At 47.1% G+C, this 19,417-nt stretch overlaps 1 protein-coding gene and 1 pseudogene across 1 annotated transcript in view; both read left to right on the top strand.

Moving 5' to 3' along the window:
* MYO10 (myosin X) overlaps positions 1–19,417 on the top strand; it is a 270,984-nt gene that overhangs the window by 29,322 nt on the left and 222,245 nt on the right. The gene's annotated exons all lie outside the window — the stretch shown is intronic.
* LOC100612487 (small ribosomal subunit protein eS26-like) lies at positions 4,389–4,862 on the top strand (annotated as a pseudogene).

Here is a 19,417-nt window from a genome sequence, read left to right as displayed (position 1 = left end):
GCTGGAGTGCAGTGGCATGTTCTTGGCTCACTGCAACCTCCACCTTCCGGGTTCAAGTGATTCTCCTGCCTCAGCTTCCCGAGTAGCTGGGACTATAGGCGTGTGCCATCATGCCTGGCTAATTTTTTTGTATTTTTAGTAGAGACGGGGTTTCATCGTGTTAGCCAGGATGGTCTCGATCTCCTGACCTCAGGTGATCCACCTGCCTCGGCCTCCCAAAGTGCTCGGATTACAGGCGTGAGCCACCGTGCCTGGCCAGATACTTTTCTTTCTTCTCTACATTAGCCAAGGGGCTTGAGAGGCAAGGGGATGGGTCAGGAGACATTACTGCAGAAGGGTAACTTCTGGCACTTCTTGGATGTGGGGGATGAAAGTGTTGAGACTGTCCTTTTTGGCCAACCTAGTGATTGCAGTGACCTTCGAGATAGGCATAGAGAAGGCGGAAGTTTGGAGAGATGATGATGCTAAAGTGGTTTTGGCCATGCTGGCTTCTGACATCCAGCCCTTGGTAGTTAATGATTTAAAGTTGTTTCCAGGTGGGATGTTCCTGGGCCTGAAGAAGCAGTAGCTCTCTTCTCTCTAGAGCGGTGGTTTCTCAACAGTGCGATTTTGCCTCCAGGGGACATTTGGCAATATTTAGAGCTATTTTTGCTTGTGACACCTAGGGGCAGGGTTATCTAGGGAGTAGAAGCCAGGAAAGGTGCTAAACTTCCTACCATGCTCAGGATATGATTATGCAGCCCCAAGTGTCAGTGGTGTTGCTGCTGAGAAAAGTGCTTTAGACCCTCGAGCTGAAGGACTCAAATTCTTTTCATCCTAGGAGCGACCCATTGGATCCTCATTCCAGGGTGTGGTGTTGAGGAATGGGGGGTCCATTCTGGACCCTACTCCTGGCACCTACCAGGTGCACCCTAAAGTCTGCTAGTGGCATGGGGACTGGGATAGCAGCCATCCTGCCAGGCAGGAGTTGCCTTCAGGGCCTGTTAAGGGATATGGGGTATGTGTGACACTGTTGTCACTTTTTTGTGAAAATGCCAAGTGTAAGAAATCTCTGTTGCATTTGACAGGTGTTGCAGTTGAGGATGTATCCATTCTAATCTATGAGTGCTTTTCTTTCTCTTTTTCTTTTTTTCAACTTGCCATGGAAGATAGGGAACAGGAAATTGGACTTAGCAATTACTGAGTGGTTGTCCCTACTCAGATGTCACCTTGTTAACAAGCTGCTCTAACTCCTTAAGTTCTCACCCTTGACACACACATTGTTCATGTGTGAAGATGCTACCCACCCACTCCTGATCTTTGCAATCAGGAGTTAAATTTCTTAGTTTTACTGGTGGCAGGGAATTTATTTGTTAAAGCAAACAAAAGAAGATCGCTTGGTCCTTGAGAGCCACAACATGTATTTGGAAGTGAGTTGCATCCAAGGTACCCATCTTTTTCTTTGGCAGACTCTGGAATGGAACTTTCTCGTTTTGCAGCCCTTATCGGTCAGTGGAGGTCTGAGATGGACTCATTGCCCTGGCTGGCCGGCTGGCTGGTGGCTGTTCCTGCAGGACAGGAGGGTGAGTGTCAGGGAGGTGGCTCTGATTGCAGGGAGACCTACTAGCCTTAGGGTTGGGAGAATATTCCTTTTGTTGCTCCTTCCCTCCAGCTGTCCCCCTGCCCTCTCTTCTGTTGAGAGCAGTGGACTCTGGGTGTAAGGGCACGCTCAGACACAGTAAGGGCTCAAGGTCGGTGAGGGAGATGGTTGTCCTCAGAAGATATTAATAACAGTGAGCTTTGCAGAATGAGCCCAGACAAGGATGGGAGGTTGAGTCTTTGTGGAATACCGAGTCCATTCTTGGAGGTGCTTTCCTTCAGAAGCTTGGGAAGCCACCTGTGTGCTGGGTAGCTTACAGATCGCCATACCATCTCTAGAACAAGGGATGCAGCGTGCCCTCCGCATCAAGCAAGATTTGCTGCCTGATGTTCGGTGTGTTACATATGCAAGACTCACTGAGTAGAGGCACTGGGTTGTTCTGATGTAGTTTGTGCTTTGGGTGATTTAGTCCCAGTATTAAACTCAGCAATCTGAGCTCTGAGGATGTAGAGGAATAAGTAAACTGAGTTTCTTCTACTAAACTTTCACAACACACTTCTTTTTTTTTGAGATGGAGTCTTGCTCTGTCGCCCAGGCTGGAGTGCAGTGGTGCGATCTCGGCTCACTGCAAGCTCCGCCTCCTGGGTTTACGCCATTCTCTTGCCTCAGGCTCTTGAGTAGCTGGGACTACAGGTGCCCGCTACCACGCCCGGCTAATTTTTTGAATTTTTAGTAGAGACGGGGTTTCACCGTGTTAGCCAGGATGGTCTCGATCTCCTGACCTCTTGATCTGCCCGCCTCGGCCTCCCAAAGTGCTGGGATTACAGGCGTGAGCCACCGCGCCCGGCCTCACAACACACTGCTGACACCAGATGTTGTGGGGTGAGGGGTTCCCCAGACACCAGGCAAGCAATCAGTTCTGCAGCAGACACCAGCTGGGCGCCCCCTCATTCAGTTCAGTTCTGACACTGTCTACCCGGCGTCAGACCCCACAGGTTGAGGGCTCAGTCCTGTAAGTCTGCTCCCCATTTTTGATGATAGTCACAAGCCGCAGGTTGCTGCACCTGTGCTTCTGATCAGCAGCCTGTACATCAGGGTTCCCTTGGTCTTCTCCTGGGTTTCAGTTAATTTGCTGGAGCAGCTCACAGAACTCAAGGGAACACTGGCTTACGTTTACTGGCTAGTGGTAAAGGATATCACAAAGGTTACCCAGACCACCAGATGAAGAGGCGCATAGGGCTAGGTGTGTGGGAAGGGTCTGGGAGCTTCTGTGCTCTCCCTAGGTGTGCCACCCTCCAGAAACCCCCATGTGTCCAGCTGTCCGGAAGCTCTGTCCTTTTGGGTTTTTACAGAAGCTTTATGACGCAACCATGACTGATTCTTTCACTGGTTACTGGTCAACCTTCAGCCCCTCTCCTTTCTCTGCCTTGGTCTTTCCTGTGAGCAGCCCCCATCCTGAAACCACCTAGGGGCTACCAGCCACCAGTCAACTCATGGCATACAAGACACTTACACTTTGAAGATTGCAAGGATCTTAGAGTTGGATGTCAGAGGACAACGACGCTGACCAAATCTGTATTTCACAATACCCCACAACCCAGCCTGTCATTTTCAAATACTTTAGCTCATGGAACGCAGGTCCTCACTCCCATCTAAGCCCATAATCTCCCTTTGTATTTTATGTGCACTTCTTATGTCATTCCTCTCTGCACTTTATTATGGCCACTTTCTGTTATTTACAAGGTTTTTCTCTGATTAAACCGTTTGAGAGCAGGCTGGCTTCTATTCCTTTTTCAGGCTGTTGAGCAGTTCTCTATGCCAGGTGCTAGGCTGGACTATTTTCTAATATTTGTTCCCTTATTTAACCTCTTAGCTGCTTTGTGGACTGACGCTTATTATCTGCATTTGTAAAATATTAATAGGAAACTGGCTTATGAAAGCCAATCAGTAAAGCTATTTCAAAAAGAGGAGAAAAACTGAACCCGTTTACCACCTGTTAGCTCTGGGACCGTGGGCAAGTTCTTTATCTGCTCCATGCCTCGTTTCCCATGTCTGTAAGATGGGAGCATTATTATTATTATTATTATTGAAATGGAGTCTTGCTCTGTCGCCAGGCTGGAGTGCAATGGCACAATCTCAGCTCGCTGCAACCTCCGCCTCCCAGGTTCAAGTGATTCTCCTGCCTCAGCCTCCCGAGTTGCTAGGATTACAGGCATGCGCTACCACGCCCAGCTAATTTATGTATTTTTAGTAGAGACAGGGTTTCACCATGTTGGTCAGGCTGGTCTTCAACTCCTGACCTTATGATCCGCCCGCCTCGGCCTCCCACAGTGCTGGGATTACAGGCATGAGCCATCGCGCCTGGTAGGGAGTGTTATTAGTTACTCACTCACAGGGTGTTTTAAGAATTAAGCAAGTTAGTGCGTGTGAAGCGTTTAGGATAGAGGCCTGCACATGGTCAATGTGTCAGCTGTTAGGATTATTCTCCAAGGTTACGAGGCATTGGGAGATCAGAGCCTGGTCTGGATTCAGAAGCCCATGTCCTTGCCATTGAACTCCATGTCCTTCTGGGCCCTGGCACTGTGCCTTGTCAGCCATGAGGGCTAAATAAATATTTGTAGCATGAATAAATGCATTTGAAATTTTTGATGGTGGTTGTTCTCCAGGTGAAATGAATTTACTTAAAAGATGGCCCTGGGCGCGGTGGCTCACGCCTGTAATCCCAGCACTTTGGGACGCCAAGGCGGGTGGATCACCTGAGGTCAGGAGTTTGAGACAAGCTTGACTGAAACCCCATCTCCACTAAAAATACAAAAAATTAGCCGGGCCTCTCTCCGGTCCGTGCTTCCAAGATGACAAAGAAAAGAAGGAACAACGGTCGTGCCAAAAAGGGCCGCGGCCACGTGCAGCCTATTCGCTGCACTAACTGTGCCCGATGCGTGCCCAAGGACAAGGCCATCAAGAAATTCGTCATTTGAAACATAGTGGAGGCCGCAGCAGTCAGGGACATTTCTGAAGCGAGCGTCTTCGATGCCTATGTGCTTCCCAAGCTGTATGTGAAGTTACATTACTGTCTGAGTTGTGCAGTTCATAGCAAAGTAGTCAGGAATCGATCTCGTGAAGCCCGCAAGGACCGAACACCCCCACCCTGATTTAGACCTGCGGGTGCTGCCCCATGTCCCCCACCAAAGCCCATGTAAGGAGCTGAGTTCTTAAAGACTGAAGACAGACTATTCTCTGGAGAAAAATAAAATGGAAATTGTACTTAAAAAAAAAAAAATTAGCCGGGCCTGGTGGTGGGCACCTGTAATCCCAACTACTTGGGAGGCTGAGGCAGGAGAATCGCTTGAATCCGAGAGGTGGAGGTTGCAGTGAGCCCATATTGCGCCTCTGCATTCCACCCTGGAAAATCCATCTGAAAACAAATTTAAAAAAATAAAAAATAAAATAAAAGGTAAGAACATAACTTGGGGTGCATGAAAGAAGCAGAACGCTATGTTAGACTTCTGGAAAATACTTTTGTGTACCTTAGCCTGGGCTGAGAAAGCAAACAGCTTCTCAAAATCAGTCATTTTAAATGAACTCATTTCTGTGTGGAAAATATGGCTTCATGATGGTCTGGCTCTAGAACGTGCCAGGGAACCAGGCAGTTAGGGGTGGGAATGGGAATTCCTATTGCCCTCTCTGCATCTAGAAAACGACAGGCCACTCTGCACTGGGGTAGCACAGAGGGCAAGGCTGTGAGTGAATCAGGTGCCTGGTACTCATTGTAGGGAAGTCTAAAAGATGGCGGGTGTCAGTAGGTAATTTAGGATTTTGATGTATTTTTAGGGTGTGGGTATCACTTTTATTATTGGTTTCTATAAATGGGAACTGTAGAATCTGTAAAAGGAGTCTTCTCACCTATTTAAATGCCGTAGAGGTAAGCTTGGGGAAGTGAGTTGGACGCGAAAGGTGAAGGTCATTGTTAATAGGGCAGGGCTGGTAAGAGACAAATACACTCCTCTGGCAAAGTTTCCAGATGGGTGGAGTTTATACTGAAGTTCACCAGGTTCTTGGGTTGTTGGAAATCCTCCTTCCTGCCTTCTTTGCTGGGCACCACCTTGTATGCTGGGATGGAGAGTAGAACCAGCACGGGTGGTCTGGCAGGGAGGGCTGGCACCTGGGGACAAAGGTACATGCAGCAAGCTGACTGACGGAGGAGGGGCGCCCAGAAGGCCAGCGAGGGCCTCTGAGAGGAGGTAATGTATGTGAATGCCGAAGCCAGAGGATGCATTGGTGTTGTTGGCAAAGCAACAGGCTGGGGTGAGAATGAGCTCAGCCTGGGTGAGAGCTGAGAAGAGTCTCGGGAGAGGGGGGCTGAGACAGCGCTGGAGGGGCAGGCAGGAGCCAGATCATGCACAGTCTACAGGCTGCACTGGAGGGATTTTGTTAGAATAAAAAAGATTTTAAGCAAGGGGCCAGGCGTGGTGGCTCATGCCAACACTTTGGGAGGCCAAGGTGGGTGGATCACCTCAGTCAGGAGTTCGAGACCAGCCTGGCCAACATGGTGAAACTTCGTCTCTACTAAAAATATAAAAATTAGCTAGGTGTGATGGTGGGTGCCTGTAATCCCAGCTACTCGGGAGGCTGAGGCAGGAGAATTGTTTGAACCCACGAGGAGAAGGTTGCAATGAGCCGAGGTGGCACCATTGCACTCCAGCCTGGGCGACAGAGCAAGACTCTGTCTCAAAAAAAAAAGCAAGATTTAGGGAGGTGTGTACTTTTGGGAGGATCATGCTGGTTGCTAGTTGGCATAGAATGAAGAGGGATGGGGTGGGTTTGGGGGACTAGGGAGGGGAATTGGACCTGGGAGGTGGTGAGAACAGATGGCCTGGCTGCTCTATCCAATTGTCACCGGATGGATCGGTCCCCCGTCTTTTGAAAAGCTAATTTGCCTCTTGAAAGCTGCTCACCTCCCTGCTGGGTGGTGGTGGGAATTTACACGTTTTTCTGCAGTCAGTCTTCAGACCTGTCACATTCTAGGCTCCAGGGTAGTTTTTTTCTCTGTTCAGGCGCACTACAGTGTCTAACCTCTAGCCCCTGCAAACTCTAATTAAAAACACATTTGCCTTAGACCACTGTTTCTACATCTGCAAAACTCCTCTCTTTCCATGATCGTGTTGAAATGATCTGAGCATGGTTGGGAGGCAGAGAGGGCAGTTTTTAGGTGAAAGCACATATTTTTCTGCTATTTGGTATATAATTAATTGTCTAGTTTTATTTGTCTTAACTCTGAACGACCAATAACTTAAATAAGGAACTGACCTGTGCAATTCAGTGTTCAAGAATTTAGAAAACATTGCTGTTGAAATTGCTGTGAGTTTTGTACTTTAGGAAACAGATGTGTTTTTCCTCCTTCTCTTGATAAAAGATATCGCGGGGCAATTTTTATACTAAGTTTCCCAGAGCTGTTTAAATCTTTTTTTTTTTTTTTGAGACAGCATCTTGCTGTGTTGCCCAGGCTGGAGAGCAGTGCCACGATCTCTGCTCACTGCAACCTCTGCCTCCTGGGTTCAAGCAATTCTCCTGCCTCAGCCTCCCAAGTAGCTGGGATTACAGGCACCCACCACCTCTCTTGGCTAATTTTTGTATTTTTAGTAGAGTTGGGGTTTCACCGTGTTGGCCAGGTTGGCCCTGAACTCTTGACATCAGGTGATCCACCTGCCTCGACCTCCCAAAGTGCTGGGATAACAGGCGAGAGCCACTGCACCTGGCTTAAATTATTTTATACACTGGACCTGTACAATTTACATTCTTGTAGCAATTCTGATTTATCACATTTTTTTTTTTTTTTTTTTTTGAAACTGAGTTTCCCTCTTGTTGCCCAGGCCTGCTGTGACATGATCTCGGCTTAAGCTTTGCCTCCCAGGTTCATGCGATTCTCCTGCCTCAGCCTCCTGAGTAGCTGGGATTACAGGCACCCGCCACAACGCCCTGCTAATTTTTTGTATGTTTAGTAGAGACGGATGTTTCACCATGTTGGGCAAGCTGGTCTCGAACTCCTGACCTCAGGTGATCTGCCCGCCTCCACCTCCCGAAGTGCTGGGATTACAGGCGTGAGTCATCGCGCCCAGCCACATTCTTTTATTATTTCAGAAGTAGGGAAAAATATTTTTCTGCTTGTCTCCTCAGGTGAATGTTGAAGTAAAGTAGATTAGGATGAGGCAGGTTGGCTGTCACTGGGGAATTTTGTACATTGTTTCCTAAAATGAGGAAAAGCAAACATAATGAAAACATTGCATTTGTGTCTGTTATCTTTGCTCACACGCTAGCACTTTTTTTTTTTTTTTTTTTTTGAGACAGAGTCTGGTTCTGTCACCCAGGCTGGAGTGCAGCGGCATGATCTTGGCTCACTGCAACCTCTGCCTCCCGGGCTCAAGTGATTCTCCTGCCTCAGCCTCCCAAATAGCTGGGATTACAGGCACCCACTGCCACGCCCAGCTAATTTTTGTATTTTTAGTAGAGACGGGGTTTCACCATGTTGGCCAGGCTGGTCTCGAACTCCTGACCTCAGGTGATCTGCCCACCTCAGCCTCCCAAAGTGCTGGGATTACAGACGTGAGCCACCATGTACTTTTGCCTACTGAATTACATCTCTAGATTTTAGCATCTAGAACTGGTCTGTCCAGTGCTTTAGCCACTATCACTTTGTGATATTTGGGCACTTGAAGTATGGCTGTTCCAAGTTGAGATGTGCAGGGATCATACAACACACATTAGAATTTGACAATGGGGCCAGGTGTGGTGGCTCACACCTGTAATCCCAGCACTTTGAGAGGCTGAGGTGGGCGGATCACCTGAGGTCAGGAGTTCGAGACCAGCCTGGCCAACATGGTGAAACCCCGTTTCTACTAAAGATACAAAATTAACCGGGTGTGGCGGGCCCCTGTAATCCCACCTATTCGGGATGCTGAGGCAGGAGAATCGCTTGAACCCTGGAGGCGGAGGTTGCAGTGAACTGAGATCACGCCAGTGCACTCCAGCCTGGGCAATAAGAGTGAACACTGTCTCAAAAAAAAAAAAAAAGAAAGAAAGAAATTTGAGAATGGTTATGGAAAAAAGAATGCCAGTTAGCTCATTGATGTGTTTTTTTATGATGATATTTTGAAACGGTAATACTTTGGATCTCTGGGTTAAAAAACAGAATATTAAAAGTAATCTTACCTGTTTCTTTGTAGTTTTTTTTTTAATGTGATTATTAGAAAATTTAAAATTACATATGTGGCTTGCCTTATTTCTGCCCAGCAACTCTGGTTGAAAGACGCTGACCTGGGGGCTCCCGAAAGCTTTATCCCTGGGGCCCTGTGAGCTGCTTGTGGTCATTCTCGCTGCTTTTCCCCAAGTGGAACTGTCCATACTTGGTCCAGCTGCTGGGACCCTCCTACCTGCCAGCAGTGCTTATCTCCCAGCCTGGGGTTGATGACAGCAAGAGGGCACGCAGGCCTGCAGACCAGCTCTTTCTTAGAACAAAAGAGTTCAAGGAGTTCTTGAGATGATTAGGGTCCGCAGAGTTTGAGTGACACTCTTGAAATGCTCAAAAGCAGTTGGTTGGCGAGAATGGTTCTGAATTCTGCTAGCCACTTAGGCAGTGTTTGCTGTTGCTACTTTTTCTAGGATACTCTTGCATTTTAAACAAACCTCTTGGAGGGGTTTCAACCCTTTTGGCTCTGCCCCCCTACAATCACGCTAGATCTTGTAGCCCATGACGGCACACCTGTAAATGGAGGCCGTGGAGATAAGTGGATGTTGCACTAGATTTTCAGGATCTGTTGACAAACCTCTGTGGCATTTGCACAGAGAACAAAGAGTTTAGACTGTGGGACTCAGGAGGCCTTCCAGTTTGCTGGTGTTGGTGAGAGAGAGCAGCACATCTGCATTCTGTAGAAGTCTGCAAGGAAGATTTATTGCCCTTTGAAAAGCCAAGGTATGCGCTTCAACACAGATTTTTACATGGGTTCATCTAGGGATGCTTGTTTCAAACACCAGTAGGGCATACGTCTTTGCATAGGTCTTGGATGTCTTGGACTAGGATGCTGTGGTATTTTATTGGAGTATCTGTGGTGGCGTTGCAGAGTTTCCGAATCATGCTGATAAAGGACTTTTTTTTTTTTTTTTTTTTTAACGAAGTGTAAATTTCAGGCTATATTTATTTAGCAAGCCAGTTTTGTTATGTATACTTTTGTGGGAACTTCTAAAATAATTTTTAAATGGTATCTTTTAAAATGACTGGTCTTTCAACTAAACAGTTTCAAAACAAATACTTGAATTGCAGTGAGCATTAATTATTGGAATAAATCATAGCCACAGAGGTGTATATACCAGCATTTTGTAGTAGATTACTCAGGAGCAATGCATTGTTTCCTTGACAGAAAATTTATATGATTTCCTTCTTTCCTTCCTTCCCGCCTGCCTGCCTGCCTTCTTCCTTCTGCCTTCCCGTCCTCCCTCTCTCCTTTCTTTTCCTCTCTCTCTCCCTTCTCCTCCCTTCCTTCCTTTGTTCGGAGCTAATGCAAGATTTTTTTGGAGGCAGACTAGGTTTGAGAATCACCGAATTGATGAATCCACAGACAAGACGTGGGGAAGGCACCCTTGTGTTTTTGGTAACCACCCGGAAGTCCCTGACCTCACCCTCTGGAGCACTGGCTCAGTGCAGGAGTGCCCTGCCACCCCACTGCACCCCAGAATCCTGGGGGGGCTGCTAAGATCCAGCTCCTGTCATTCCACTTCTGCACAGCTGGATTGGTGCCTGGGTACTGTCTGATTCTGCTGTAAAGACGGGGGTGAGAGCCTCCTTTCTAGACCATTTCTTTCTTTTTTCTTTTCTTTTTTTTGAGATGGAGCCTTGCTTTGTTGCCCAGGCTGGAGCGCAGTGGCACGATCTCGGCTCACTGCAGCCTCTGCCTCCTGGGTTCAAGCAGTTCTGCCTCAGCCTCCTGTGTAGGTGTGATTACAGGCATGTGCTACCATGCCCAGCTAATTTTTGTATTTTTAGTAGAGACAGGGTTTCACCGTGTTGGCCAGGCTGGTCTCCAACTCCTGACCTCCGTTGATCCACCCACCTAGGCCTCCCAAAGTGCTGGGATTACAGGCATGAGCCACCGTGCCTGGCCAAGACCATTTCTTTAAATATAGAGATAAGGTCTCACAGTATTGTCCAGGCTGGTCTTGAATTCCTGGGCTTAAGTGATCCTCCCACCCCTGCCTCCCAAACTGCTGGGATTACAGGCTTGAGCCATATCACCTAAACACCTGAGAGCTTATTGGGAGCTTGCCTGGCTACTGCTGATTGTGGCTTCTGAGTCATGAGATTACTCTGCTTGTAGTTTCCTTCCTTTCATGAGGCTTAAGAAGGAGAGAAGGACTCCATTTTTCAGAGAGCAGAAGCGAGGCCAGGAGTGTTGAGGAGGAGAGGGCAGGAGCTGGGGCTGTCATCTGCAGTCCAGTTGAGGAGCAGCATGCTGGCTTCCCAGGGGAGCTCCTGCCCTGCTCCTCCCTGCCCCCGCCCTGCTGTGTGGCAGGGCCCCCCCTGCATTAAGGCTTTACCACTGGGGGTTTTGCAAGTTTATTGCACGCATGTCCTTGCTTCTAGCCAGGAGTTTGGCTTTTTACCAGGTGGCATAGTGTGTGTGTGTGTGTGTGTGTGTGTATGTGTGTGTTGTGGTGTTGGGGAGAGGGCGGCTTACATCATGGCCAGAGTATTTGGGAAGGATGGATGGGGTGGGAGGGAGATGGATGGATGGGGATGCTGGAATCCACCCCTAGGAAATTCCTTTGGGTGTCTCAGTGTCCTGCTGGGGAAGGAGCTCTTGCTGGGTTGAGCCTGTTGGGTGTTCTTACCATCGGTCCTCAGGAGGTGAGAGGCTTCCTGGGAACGAGATAGGGGAAGCAGAGGGCCTTTGTTCTGGTCTAGATGGGGCATGTCATCCAGGGGTAGTGGAGAAGCTGATGAGGAGCCAATAGGAACTAGGAGGAACTTTCCTTCCTTGGCTTCGGGCCTCAGAGCCTCCGGTGAGCTGCCTCACCAGGACATGGCTGTATTTGATGGACAGACCTCAGACGTCAGCCTCCTGGGCTCGGCCCATTCTCCATTCACTGCAGCAGGGTCTTCACTGCAGCCCCCTTGCCACTACTTTGTCCCACCCCTTGATTCCCCTGAGGGAGATCTTGGGAATTTCCAAATTTTGAGTGACTGAAGGCCTTTCAAACTGAGAAAGAATTAAAAATGGATCCTTCAAAATGACTTGTCTACTATGTGGTTCTTTTAAAACATAATTTGAAAAGAGTATATTGCATTGTAAAACAGTAATTTTGCCCACATTTTATTGGTAAGGGTGGAGGTGATTTTAGTCCTTAGTGGTTTGTAGATCTTGGCGGGTTAGTCTGAGACTGTTTTTTCTTGTGCTGGACAAAGGTGAATGCCTTCATTGTTTCATTGTGTAGAGCTGTTAATAGTTTATGGAGGGTGATTAAGTAGCGCTGCATAAGCCAATTTACAGTGTGTCTTAGTCTACACTGGCACTTGGCTAATTTGCAGAAAATTGGACCTTTCAACATGGGGCTTCCTCCCTCTACTCCGTGGGGGCTTCTCCTATTCATCCCTCAGCGGTCTGGCTTCCCCTCCAACACCGCAGGCTCCAGTCCTCTGTGTATCCCCACATTAGTCCTCCTGATATCAAGTTTCAATGATCTGTTTGCACTTCATCCCCGTTGGACTGCAGGCATCTGGGAATGAGGCGTGTCCCTTACTAATCTTTGCGCTGGGTCTCTGGCACAGTATCTGTGTTGTTAAATGCGTCAGTGGCCACCTCTGCTTTCCATGAAGCATTTCTGATTATCCACTCACCTTCTTTCTCAGTTACCCTCTTTAATCCCCACAGTTCCTGGGAGGTAGATTGTATTTGCTTTTCCTCTTCTTTCGATGAGGAAATGAAGGCCCATGGAGGTTCATTTGTCCAAGGCCACATGGCTAAGATGTGGTAAAGCCAGGGTTCCTGTCCAGGCGGTTTGGCCCCCTGGATAGAGCCATTATCAAAAACCACTAGCCTTCGGTCTAGCCAGGAAAAAAAACTTCAGACAGCCCACAGAGGAGGGATGTTTCACAGAATACCTGACCAGCATTTCTCAAAACTGTCAAGGCTATCAAAGAAGGAGCATGACGATTACATCCGATGTCCCAGAAGGGGTCCTGGGACGGAAAAAGGACATTGGGTGGAAACTGGAGAACTCTGAATGAAGCGTGGCATTGAGTTCATGGTAAGGTGCCAATGTCGGTTCCTTAGTGTGGTAAATGTCCACATTATGTAAGATATAAGAACAGGAACCAGAGTGAGAAGTGTACAGGGACTCCCTGTATTATCTTTGCAACTTGTCTGGAAAATCTAAAACTATTCTAAAATGAAAAGTTTACTTAACAACTTAATGACAACGCCACCACTAAGCCCACTGCACTCCACTGCCTGGCTGGCTTGTTACAGACTCTGGGTACCCTCACTCCTCGCTGCCTGGTGCCCACCCACTGCTGGGGAGAGGCTGTGTCCTTGGAGAAGAGTCCCCTCCAGTTTCAGCACATATCAGTGATGGAGCGATATAACTAGGGCTAGTCACAGGGCCGTCGGAAGTGCTGCCCCCACTTTTTTTTTTTTTTTTTAAGCAGTGTAGTCTGTTCCAAAGTCTCTGTTGAACCCAACAGGAGGTGTAATATGGAGAGAAATGAAAATGAATGTTGCTGTAGGAGGGAAATAATTTTCTTTTTTTTTTTTTTTTGAGACAGAGTCTCACTCCCTCACCCAGGCTGGAGTGTGGTGGCACCATCTCAGCTCACCGCAACCTCTGCCTCCCGAGTTCAAGTGATTCTCCCACCTCAGCCTGCTGAGTAGCTGGGACTACAGGCATGCACCACCACACCTGGCTAATTTTTGTATTCTTAGTAGAGATGGAGTCTCACCATGTTGGCCAGGCTGGTCTCAAACTCCTGATCTCAGGTGATCTGCCTGCTCAGCCTCTCAAAAGTGCTGGGATTACAGGCGTGAGCCATGGTGACCAGCAGGAGAGAAATAATTTTCTATACACAAAATCTTAGTGTCAAGAGGACCAAAGAGGCATTTATGTCATTTAAATGTTTCTCATCCTCTTCAGCCTCCTTATCGCTTTTCTGTTGGGGGTAGCTTGTAATTGTAAGTTCTTTTTTTTGAGACAGAGTCTCACTGTGTCACCCAGGCTGGAGTGCAGTGGCGCAATCTTGGCTCACTGCAAACTCCGCCTCCCAGGTTCAAGCCATTCTCCTGCCTCAGCCTCCCGAGTAGCTGGGACTACAGGCACCCGCCACCACGCCTGGCTAATTTTTTTTGTATTTTTAGTAGAGATGGGGCTTCACCGTGTTAGCCAGGATGGTCTTGATCTCCTGACCTCGTGATCTGCCCGCCTCGGCCTCCCAAAGTGGTGGGATTACAGGTGTGAGCCACCGTGCCTGGCCTGTAAGTTCTTTTTCAGTGTTTTGTGTCTGGAAAGTAGCTGGGCTGGTAATGTTGGTTTGGAGAAACTGTGGTGCGTTGGTTGAACGAGGCCTGTGCATTCTTTGGTTCTGTAGCAAGGCCTTGAGAGGAAAGTTAAATTAAAGCAATATGAGGGCTGAAAGCCATCTGGATGTGACCCAGTAAGGTGCCAGCAGCAAGACCCCAAATACAGGTACTGCTTTGTTGGGTTGAAGACCTATGGCATCTTTTGTTTGTTTGTGTTTGAGATAGGCTCTCGCTCTGTCACCCAGGCTGGAGGGCAGTGGCGCAGTCTTGACTCACTGTAACGTCCGCCTCCTTGGTTCAGGAGACTCTCTTACCTCAACCTTCCAAGTCCTTGGACTATAGGCGCATGCCACCACGCCCAGCTAATTTTTGAATTTTTTTGTAGTGACGGGGGTCTCACCATGTTGCCCAGGCTGATCCTGAACTCCTGAGTTCAAGTGACCTGCCTTCCTTAGCCTCCCACAATGCTGGGATTACAGTCGTGAGCCACCGTGCCCGGCAACCCCATGGCTTGAAGCATTTTGGTTAGCCGTCTCATGTGATCTTTTTGTGTTATGTATCAGACAAGCTAGGTGTCAGCTCATTTTGTGCAGAGAGATCTCAAGTAATGAATAACTGTGCTGAGCTATGGGTAGAAGAGCTGGAGCTTGAGTCCCTGTCTTCTAGGGGAGCACCCAGTGCCATTTCTGTAACCTCATACTGAAACCTTCCAGCAGCCCTGCCTCTCTCTCGGTAGCATGGTTTCTGTAGATGCATTTACCATTCAACGGAGCAGTAAGTCTGGCCCTGTTCTAGGTGCTGAGGATTCCACAGCAAGTAAAATCCATTTCTGCCTCCCATAATACAAATGATATAAATATGATGTAAATACTAGTCAAAGCACTGAAATAACTTGTTTTGGTGTTCTAGAGAAAGTATATAAAAATCAGAGACATTTGTGCAGGTCTCGAGTGTGAACTGCTTTCTAGATGTTTTCTGAAACCCGTAACATTTGTGTGTGATGAAAATGAGAGCTGATATTCCTTTACTTGCAAGTAATGGAAACTCCACAAAAACTAGTGCAAACTGAAAAGAGGACCTTCTTGCATATGTAATAAGGAAGGTCAAGAATGCAGATGGTGGTTGGGATAATGGAATCCAGGGAGTGAATGAGGTCAGGTGTGAGTCTACCTATTTGTCTGCATAGTTGTTTGTCTCTCCCTCCCTGTCTCTTTTTATTTGTGATATAATTCACACATCATGACATTCACCCATTTAAAGTATGTAATTCAGTGGTTTTTAGTATCTTCACAAGATTGTACAACCATCATCACTATCTAATTTTATCACATTTTCCTACTCCAGAAAACCCCCCACAAAACTCCGTACCTGTTAGCAGCCACTGTCCATTCTCCAGCCCCTGGCCACCACCAGTGAGCTTTCTTTTCTTCTCTCCCCTCTCCGCCTGCCCCTCCTTCCTCCTTCCTGTGTCTCTCCTTCCTTCCTTCCTTTCTCTTCTCCTTTTCTCTCCCTTTCAAGACGGAGTCTCACTCTGTCATCCAGGCTGGAGTGCAATGGCACAATCTTGACTTCCTGCAACCTCTGCCTCCTGAGTTCAAGAGTTCAAGCAATTCTCCTGCCTCAGCCTCAAGTAGCTGGGATTACAGGCACCTGCTACCGCGCCTGGCTGATTTTCTAATGTGGTGTTTTAGTGGAGACGGGGTTTCACCACGTTAGTCAGGCCGGTCTCTAACACCTGACCTCATGTGGTCCGCCTGTATCGGCCTCCCAAAGTACTGGGATTACAGACGTGAGCCACCATGCCTGACCAACTTTCTGTCTCTATGGATTTAACTTCTCCATATAAATGGAGTCATACAACATGTGGTCCTTTGTGACTGCCTTCTTCTACTTAGCATAGTGTTTTCTAGGCTCATCCATGTTATAGCATGTATCAGTTCTCTGTTCATTTTTATTTTATTTTATTTTTTGAGACAGAGTCTTGCTCTGCTGCCCAGGCTGGAATGCAGTGGCATGATCTTGGCTCCCTGCAACCTCTGCTTCTCGGGTTCAAGTGATTCTCCTGTCTCAGCCTCCAGAGTAGCTGGGGTTAGAGGCATGTGCCACCACACCTGGCTAATTTTTGTATTTTTAGTGGAGATAGGGTTTCTCCATGTTGGCCAGGCTGGTCTCGAACTCCTGACCTCAGGTGATCTGCCTGCCCCGGCCTCCCAAAGTTCTGGGATTACAAGCGTGAGACACCACGTCAACCTTACAGTTGAATAATATTCCATTGTATGAATAGACCACATTAAAAAAAAATCCATTCGCTAGTTGATGAACATGAGGGTTGTTTCTGCTTTCAGGCTATTGCACATAATGCTGCTATGAACATTTGTGTACAAGTTTTCGTGTGGACATATGTTTTCACGTCTCTGGGGTATTTACCTAGCAGTGGAATTTCTGGGTCATATGGTTAACTCTATATTTTACTTTTTGAGGAACTGCCAAACTGTTTTCCACAGCAGCTGCATCATTTCACATTCTTAGCAGCAGTGTACGAGGGTTCTAGTTTCTCCACATTCTTGCCAACACATTATGTGTCATTTTGATTGGACTAGGTTGTCTTTTATGTACCTTTTAATTCAGGAAGTATGATTTTGTGAAAAAAAATTTGTTTTCGATGTGTGATAGAAATCTGCAAAGGAATTAATTAATATGTATGAAACAGAAATGACAAATAGCTGTTTTAAGTTTATTTTCTTCCCACTGTGTTCTTGGGTCATTCATTTTTATGAAGTAACAACAAACTCCTGTTCTGAACATACTTGCGTATTTTTTCTAAAAACAGATGGTAGCCAGAACACAACTGGGATTCCATTAAGAAAATCTTATCAGTTTGTTTATTTGTAGGCATTTCTCTCCCCCTCTCCCCACAAAAATGATTCTTATCAAGAGGAGGAAAGGACAATAAACTGGGAAATGGGAGGTAAGGATGTCTGGTATCAGATTTCACGCAGAGTGCAAACATCTTGTGCTGGTCTTTTATTGCCCTTTCTGACCCGTACCTCCTCCTGCTTCCACCAAGAGGAGTGGAATGCAGTTCTTAAACCAGCTGTTTTGTTTTGTGTGCTTTAAAAACAGGATTTCCCACTAGTTTTTGAGAGTTCTTAGTGGGACAGTTTTATACATTTTATAAAACCTGTGTCTCCTTGCTCCATTTACTTACTTGTCTTTCTTGGCTTGTTCTGCTGTTTTCTTTCTTTTTTTCCTTCCTTTCGTCCGCCCTTCCTTCCTTCCTTCCTTCCTTCCTTCCTTCCTTCCTTCCTTCCTTCCTTCCTTCCTGTTCTTTCTTTTCTTCCCTTCCCCTTCCTTCTTTCCTTTCCTTTCCTTCCTTCTTTCCGTCTGTCTTTCTGTCTTTCTTGATGGAGTCTTGCTGTGTTGCCCAGGATGGAGTATAGTGGCGCGATCTCGGCTCACCGCAACCTCCGCCTCCTGGGTTCAAGCAATTCTCCTGCCTCAGCCTCCCAACTGCCTGGGATTACAGGCGCCCACCACCATGCTTAGCTAATTTTTGTATTTTTAATAGAGATGGGGTTTCACCATGTTGGCCAGGCTGTTGTTTTTTTTTTTTAAATTTTTTTAAATTTTGAGACAGGGTCTTGCCCTGTCACCCAGGCTGGAGTGCAGAGGCACAATCACACCTCACTGCAACCTCCGCCTCTTGGGCTCAAGCCATCCTCCCACCTCAGCCTGCCGAGTAGTTGGGACTACAGGCATGTGCCACCATGCCCAGCTAATTTTTATGTTTTTTGCAGAAACAGGGTTTTGCCATGTTGCCCAGGCTGGTCTCAAACTTCTGAGCTCAAACGATCCTCCCACCTCAGCCTCCCAAAAGTGCTGGGATTCCAGGCATGAGTCACCATGCCTGGCCTGGCCTATTGTTTATATTATGTAATTATTCCCTATGGAACAGAGAGAACAGATAGGAAGGGCATTAGAATGGGCATAGTTTACCTCTGTGCTTTTTAGAGCCAGAACTATTTTATTTCATTTAATTCAAATTTTACTTTTTTTTTTTTTTAAAGAGATGGCGGTCTTGGCTTATCTTGTTCAGGCTGGAGTGCAGTAGCATGATCAGAGCTCACTGTATCCTCGAACATCTGGGCTCAAGGGATCCTCCTGCCTTAGCCTCCCAATTATGGGATTATGTCTGGCTATTTTTTTCTTTTTTCTTTTGAGATGGAGTCTCGCTCTTGTTGCTCAGGCTGGAGTGCAGTGGTGCATTTTCGGCTCACCACAACCTCTCCCTCCTGGGTTCAAGGAGTTCTCCTGCCTCAGCCTCCTGAGTAGCTGGGATTACAGGCATGCACCACCACACCCAGCTAATTTTGTATTTTTAGTAGAGATGGGGTTTCTCCACGTTTGTCAGGCTGGTCTTGAATAATTTTTTAATTAAAAAAAATGTTGTAGAGACGAGGTCTCACCATCTTGCCCAGGGTGGTCTTGAACTCTGAGGCTCAAGTCATCCTCGCACCTTGGACTCCCAAAGTGTTGAGATTACAGGTGTGAGTCACTGTGCCCAGCCTAGAGCTAGAACTATTTTACATGCTGTCCACTCTTTCCTAGTGCCTGGTATATGATTGGGGAGGGGGTGTTAGGAGATATTTGGTGGAAGGATGGACTTGTGGAAGTATGAGGGATGGAAGGATGGGTGAGTGGGTGGAACGATTTACAGATGGATGAATTATTTTAGGCATGTTGGCTGATTCTTTAGGTCCACTTTCTAATAAACATATACGTGTTGGCTACATAATGATGGTTAACTAATAGATGGAATAATTTGACTTTTATTTGTTGTATCGTCACATTCCTACAATGTTTGAGGTACTCTCAGCAATTTGGAGATGTCTCATTTCTTTTAGCGTTAAAAATTGTTTCTGGGACTATTTCTGGTCACTGTAGTTTAAAAGATTAACTGAAAAGGTGTTGTAAGCAATTGTGAGGAAGGTGGGGGAAATCAGATTATAAAACTCAGGACTGAGGCCAGACATGGTGGCTCACGTCTGTAATCCCAGCACTTTGGGAGGCTGAGGCGGGTGGATCACCTGAGGTCAGGTGTTTGATACCAGCCTGGCCAACATGGTGAAACCCAGTCTCTACTAAAAATACAAAAATTAGCCCAGTGTGGTGGTGCGCACCTGTAGCCCCAGCTACTTGAGAGGCTGAGGTAGGAGAATCACTTGAACCCAGAAGGCAGAGATCGCAGTGAGCCGAGATCATGCCACTGCACTCCAGC

Source organism: Pan troglodytes, chromosome 4 (genome assembly GCF_028858775.2).
Source record: "Pan troglodytes isolate AG18354 chromosome 4, NHGRI_mPanTro3-v2.0_pri, whole genome shotgun sequence".
NCBI lineage: Eukaryota > Metazoa > Chordata > Mammalia > Primates > Hominidae > Pan > Pan troglodytes.
The sequence above is the reverse complement of the archived record's forward strand: the minus strand, read 5'-3'. Positions and strand labels throughout refer to the sequence as shown.